We start from the raw sequence: 6,238 nt of genomic DNA, 5'->3' as shown, positions 1-6,238 counted from the left end.
GTTAGCTTGCGCTAAATAGCATGTTGGTGTCGCATTTAGCGTTAGCTTGCGCTAAATAGCATGTTGGTGTAGAGCTTTTCCACCTTGTCTGCTTGATGTTTTGATGAATTTATTCATCAAAACATCAAATGTTAAACATCGAGTCTTTAACATTCACAGAATGTCACCATGTTTGATAATGAAAACTTCAAACAATCGCTGATCAAACAGACTTTCGGTCTTCACAAGGAGATTTTCACACAACTCTTTCAAAGCAGACACCAAAATGTTTTTAATTTTGCCTGAGTTTATGTACATGGCTGAGGAAACATGGACGAGTTGAACTCTATGACTTTCAGGTCCAGTTGGGGTTTATGGGGTTTTATGTCTTTTTTCAGTAATTGGAGACGCATGAGGACTAAAACAATTGATTATATGTCAAATATATTTCACTTTGATTCTTAAATCTTGATAACTCTCATCAGGCAGAACTTTTATTCCCAGGATTCCCCGATTGATTCTTGAGCTCTGTTTACCTGAACCTACCTGTAAACAAAACTCGTTGGATTTTCTCGTTATCAGATAAACACTTTATAGTTCTGGGATGTAATAAACGTGGATTGAAAAGTAATTTACTCGTTCATGCAGCCCCTGCACATTATAAAAATTAATTTCCATGACAAGTCATTAGGTGTTTGACCCAGATCCAGCTCTGATTGGCTCCTGGAGCCTCCTTCACCAGCTGATCAGGTGATGTGCTCAAATCGGATCATCCTTTTTCATGCTGCTCAGCGTCCTGGAAGGAAACGCTGAAAGGGAATTTAGAGCAGGTTCCTATTTTAGAAAGGAGGCTAATAGAAACAGGCTTTTAAGAAGATGCTGAGCTACCGACCCGACATAAAAGCTTCAGCAGTGCAGAACTGCGCCAAGTATTCGCACCCCTCACCCCGTTCCGAGCTTTACTGGGAAACAAAGTTCTGCAGAACTGTAAATAATAAGTGGCTTCTATTGTAAAGTGACACAGCAAAAAATTAACAGCAATAATTTGGGTTATTTATTTACCTGTCAAGAGAAAAAGGAGCTGGGTTAGTTTTTAAAGTCATATTTTTACCGCATCATTCATTCATTTATGAAACGTCAGTTTAAAGCTAAATACTTAGTTTATAGGCTATGTATTAAGTTAGTGAATGAAATATTTCGTTAGGTAGCCAAATACTTGGCATCAAGCTAAATGTCTAGCTAGCGAGCTAAATAGTTTGAAGCTAAATGTTTATTTTACAAACAATACATTTCATTAGCAAGTTCAATATTTTTTACACCAAACATATTTAGTTATTAAGCTAAATATTTAGTTATTAAGCTAAATATTTAGTTATTAAGCTAAATGGAGCCAACTATTTTCTTTCAAACTAAATGTGCGGTTAGCTAACATTATCAGAAGCTAATGCAACATTAAAGCAAATTGGAAGATAATGAATGGATGTTAAAGTGACTTTAAAGCATCTTTAAGTGTTTATAACAAACCATTCGAATGTTCGAGAAAATGTTTTGACCCAGCAGACAATCTACCCATGATGCATTGCAGCATATAAAACACGGCGACGGCCACGTGACTATTTATAAAAGCTAAACTCCTTCAGTACTGCTTGCTGTGACGTTTTTAGACATGAAATAAATGTTTTATTCAGACAGTCTAGTTATAACTACTGATTTGGAGTTTACAGTCTAAACTAGCTTTCTGAGACTAAACCCGTTTAGTTCTGTTTGTTTCAGCTGGAAGCCATCAAACCGGCTCTCAGACGTGAACATTAATGGCTTCATCAATCATTTGGTGAAGGAATAACGTCTTTCAGACAAAGGTCACCTTTACATTAATGATTTTGTTCAGGAATGCATGAAAAATATTTGGACACCATTTCCCACGTTTTTAAACATTTCTGTTGGTGTAGTTCTGCTGAAGATGCAGATTCATGCCCTGAATACAGTTAAAGAGGAAAGACAGTCTGCTCCTCCCCAGTGTTTAAAAGTTACCGACTCCCTGCGGTGGGTTTAGACGCGCTGCGTTGACAATCGTTCATAAATCTCGGCCGAGTTAAAATGCAGCCGCGCCGTTGGCGGGAAAGCTGAAGGATAATGGAAAAACTCTGAGGAAGTGACAGCAACATGTACAGTTTCAGAAAGATTAATGGGAGAAACACAGAAACCAGCTTTGTGTTAATATTATTCCCAGCATGAAAAACAATACAGTTTCCCAGGTAAGCTGTGATTTCACCTAAAGGCTCCACTGCCAACTTCCCTCCAGTCATAAAGCCTCCATTTAGCTGAAAGCAGCTCCTCACTGTGCGAATCGCTGCATGAAGAACAATACAATGTTTAATTAAAACTCAATCAGTGGCGTTTCACCTGGAACCACTGAGACGCATTTATGAATCTGTAACCGGAGCGCAGAGCGACCCATCTGCAGAGGAGCCACAGAACCAGAACCAGAGCCACAGAACCAGAACCACAGAACCAGAGCCACAGAACCAGAAATCCACAGATCCAAAGAACCACAGATCCAGACGGGCTTCATCATCATCTCTGCAAACTCCAGTCGGGTTTGAACGTCTTCCTCTTGAGATCGGATCAGACGGTTTGATGACATCAGCGGTGCGGATCAGATTGATTGATTCCTCAGAATAATGATTAAAATTATTAACCTGAGTTAATGCAGGAGTGAACGTGTTGCTGCGGATCGGTTCTGCGGACAGACGTGTCGATTTGGACTGACGGACAAAACAGGAGGACGGATTGAGCTCAAATATTAAACTTCTTTCATCACAATCTCCTCTTGATTATAAGAAAATGTAAAACGATATTTTATGTTAATCACATTAAATTGTATTTTATTCCCACAGGGTTTTATGGATCTTTTAATTGTCAAACTTTTTATTTCTTCCTTGCTACACAAGCTTGATTAAATTCACAAGCAGCCACTGAGAAACAAGCACCAAAAATAACATTTAAATTAATTATTTTATATATTTTTTATTTTAAAAAAAAGTTTTAAAAATAAAAGTGCTGATAAAAAAAAAACTAAGGGATTTTTTTTGTTGCTTTTTTTTCTCTCGCCTTGCTGTTGACACCAATTGGACCAGAAACTCCAAAATCAGGAAGTGGACTACAGCACAAGGCATTCTGGGTAAATGCAACCAAAACAAACGTGCTAGCCTAGCGCTAACAGGAGAAATGACTCGACTCAAAAGAAATCCTCCAGCCGCTAAAATCTGAAGCAACTCCATTTTGTAAAGACGTTGCACTCAGTTTCTTTTTCATGCTGTTTCCTTCAGTGGTTCCTGCTGCAGCGCCCCCACAGGTGAGGAGGGGAACTGGTTTTTAAAGGGTTTGGATGGCTTGAAACCGTGAAAATGAAAGAAATGTTGCAGTTTTGGACCTGAATCGAACTGAGTTTACCGGACTATCACGTCTTAAACATCCTCAATACAGACTCTGATTGAAGTAGGAATTTATTTAAAACCTGTTGTGAATTTTGTAGGAAATTGTGCAAAAAGTACTGAAACCTTGAACAGGTGAACAGTTGGATTCAAAGTTTTAGAGACGGTCACCCAACAGACGAATTTTTCCCCAACGTGATTTTTATCAAACTGAAAGTTGGATTTTTCTTAACGTATTTATTTTTAGATGTCAGAATGAGCTGCACTTTTACTTTCTCCTGTTTTCCACTTTTTAAAACCATTTTTTCCTCCTTTCTCATCTCAACACATCTAATCCAACAGGTGTCGGTACTTCCTGCGTTTCCTCCTCGCTGACATTTTTCTGTCAAGAAGCTTCTTGTTATCCCTAAATAAATTGAATAAAAGTATTGACTGAAATGAAGCCCCAAAAAGCTTTCAGAGGCCGCATTAGGAGGAGTGAGTTGTGCTGTAATGGCGTTTTACCTGATGTAACATCCTGTAACGTCTCCATGCAGGAACTCGGTGAGGGTTCTGGACTCGTACCGCCCTCTGCGTCCGGGCCGCCCTCGTTAACCTCCCGTCTCTGCAGGCCGCCTGTCGCCGCCGGTCCAGCTGGGTTATTTAGAAACGATTCCCAGCTGCAGACGTCCAGTTTTAGGCCAAAGTCGTCATGAGCCGCCTGCCGCCGTTTTCGATGTGACCTGCAGGCGATTACAGAAAAACCATCAGGCTGTTACATGGACTTTTACTTATCCTGACCATTAGAAAGGAAAAATTAAGTAGACCCGTTTATCTGCTCAGCTCGCTTTAAATCAATGCTTTTCAGTAACATTAAAGTCTGGACTTTGACTAGGCCATTGTAACCCTTATACTTCATTTTCATCCATTCTGTTGTGCATCTGCTGCCGAGTTCTGTTGACCAGTTTAGACCAACTAACAACTAAATGTTTAGTTTGAAAATTAAATATTTATCTAAATATTTTATGAAATGAAACATTTAGCTTCAAGCTAAATATAGTTCTAAGATATTTAGTTAAACTAAATAGTAAGCTAACCAAATAATTTGAAGCTCAATATTTAACTTGCTATTTAAATATTTATAAAGCTAAATATGTATTGAGTGAGCTAACCATTTAGATTAAATGAAATTATAGCTCCGTGCTAATTATTTTGTTAGCTTATTAGCTAAATATTTAGCTAACTGAGAATATAGCACTGAGCTATATTCAGCTGGAAAGTGACCCTAAATATTTAGCTAACCAACTAAATATGTATATCTAGTTTGAAACTGAGGCATTTATGAATGGATGAACTCTTTTGAAAGGCTAAATAATCCAAATTACAGCAGTTAGTTGTTGACTGTGTAGCTTAATGGCGCCCCCTGCTGTTGAACATCATTCCACAGATCTTGATTCTTCATTCAGGTTCAGGTTGTTGTTTCTAAAGCAAAATGCTGTTTGTGAACACTTACTTTAAAGGTAAGGAAAGTTTGGTAAACGTTTTCAAAGTTAGCAAAAATGCTACATTAGCATTAGCAAATTAGCCTTAGCGTGGCTATCCCTGTCATTGGCGTTAGATTTAAATAACTTTACGTACTGGTAAAGACCAGATAAGTTTTATTATGTCCAAATAGCCAAATCTCTACATTATAAAAAGAAGGTTTAGTTTTGTAAAATCCTGGGTTTAATGCTGAACTGGTTTTCCATAAATCTTATTTATCTGAATGCCAGGATTTAGCCAGCTCTCATTTCTCCAGCAGCGTTTTCTTCATACATTTACCCCGTTGTTTCAAACATTTATAACTCAGCAGGAAATAAATTATTAATTTAACAAATTTAACACTTGCGGTTCCGTTTAATCCAATCCCAAATGCACCTTTCAATAAAATCTCACTGATAAAATCAATCATAAATCTTAATAATCTTTATGCTGACTTTTTTCCAGCAGCTTTCAGCCAGAGCCAGCTCTCATTTCTCAGGCAGTTAATTTCACACAAATGATTATGAATGGGGAATTATTCCCAAACTAATAGATTTGTCCAGAAAATAAATGGAACGAAACCATTTATTTGTTTTATTAAGAGGAGCGGTGCAGCTCTGCAGCACTGTGTGCCTCAAAACAAGGATTAATAAAAGGAAAATAAGTTGGGGATGGAGCACAGAGGCGGCGGCACAGATTTCCGGAGTAAAAAGCCGGCAGATTTCCAAAATACTCCCCTCGGATGCAGCTATTTATGTGGAGAAATGAAGCATCACTGTATCTAATTTGTGGCAAATTGATCCTGGAGACTCGGCTGTCATCCATCCTCCTCCTTGTGTGTTTAGACTGCGATTTATTCTTCGTCTGAGGGGAATAGAGCTGGGAGGACAAATGTGTCATCTCACTGCCTCTCTGAGGCCCCCATGTCACACAGGAGCTGTGATGATGAAGGAGCCTGCCGAGGACGGATTCACTCCTGCGCTGGCATCAGAACCTGCTCTCAGCAACAACCACGTCCAACACGGCGCAAATAAGTTAAATAATGATGTTTAAGGAGAAGTGAGTGAAAAGAACAAGTAGCTGAGAATTTGAGTCAAACTGTTGAGATTTCTGATTACACACAATCATGAATCTAACATGTAAAAAATTGATAAAAAATTATGTTTAATTGATCATTTATTAAAAGGGGTGAAAGAATATGGAATTGAGCTGTTGTACCAAGTTTCACCACAGGGTGGCGGTGCTTCCCATGAGGCAGTTTGGTTAATTTTTATCTCCTGCTTCCTGTGCTCACAGATACACGAAGAACAGCAGAGTTTTCCTTT

The sequence above is a fragment of the Poecilia formosa genome, unplaced genomic scaffold (assembly GCF_000485575.1).
Source record: "Poecilia formosa unplaced genomic scaffold, Poecilia_formosa-5.1.2 Scaffold47, whole genome shotgun sequence".
NCBI lineage: Eukaryota > Metazoa > Chordata > Actinopteri > Cyprinodontiformes > Poeciliidae > Poecilia > Poecilia formosa.
The sequence above is the reverse complement of the archived record's forward strand: the minus strand, read 5'-3'. Positions refer to the sequence as shown.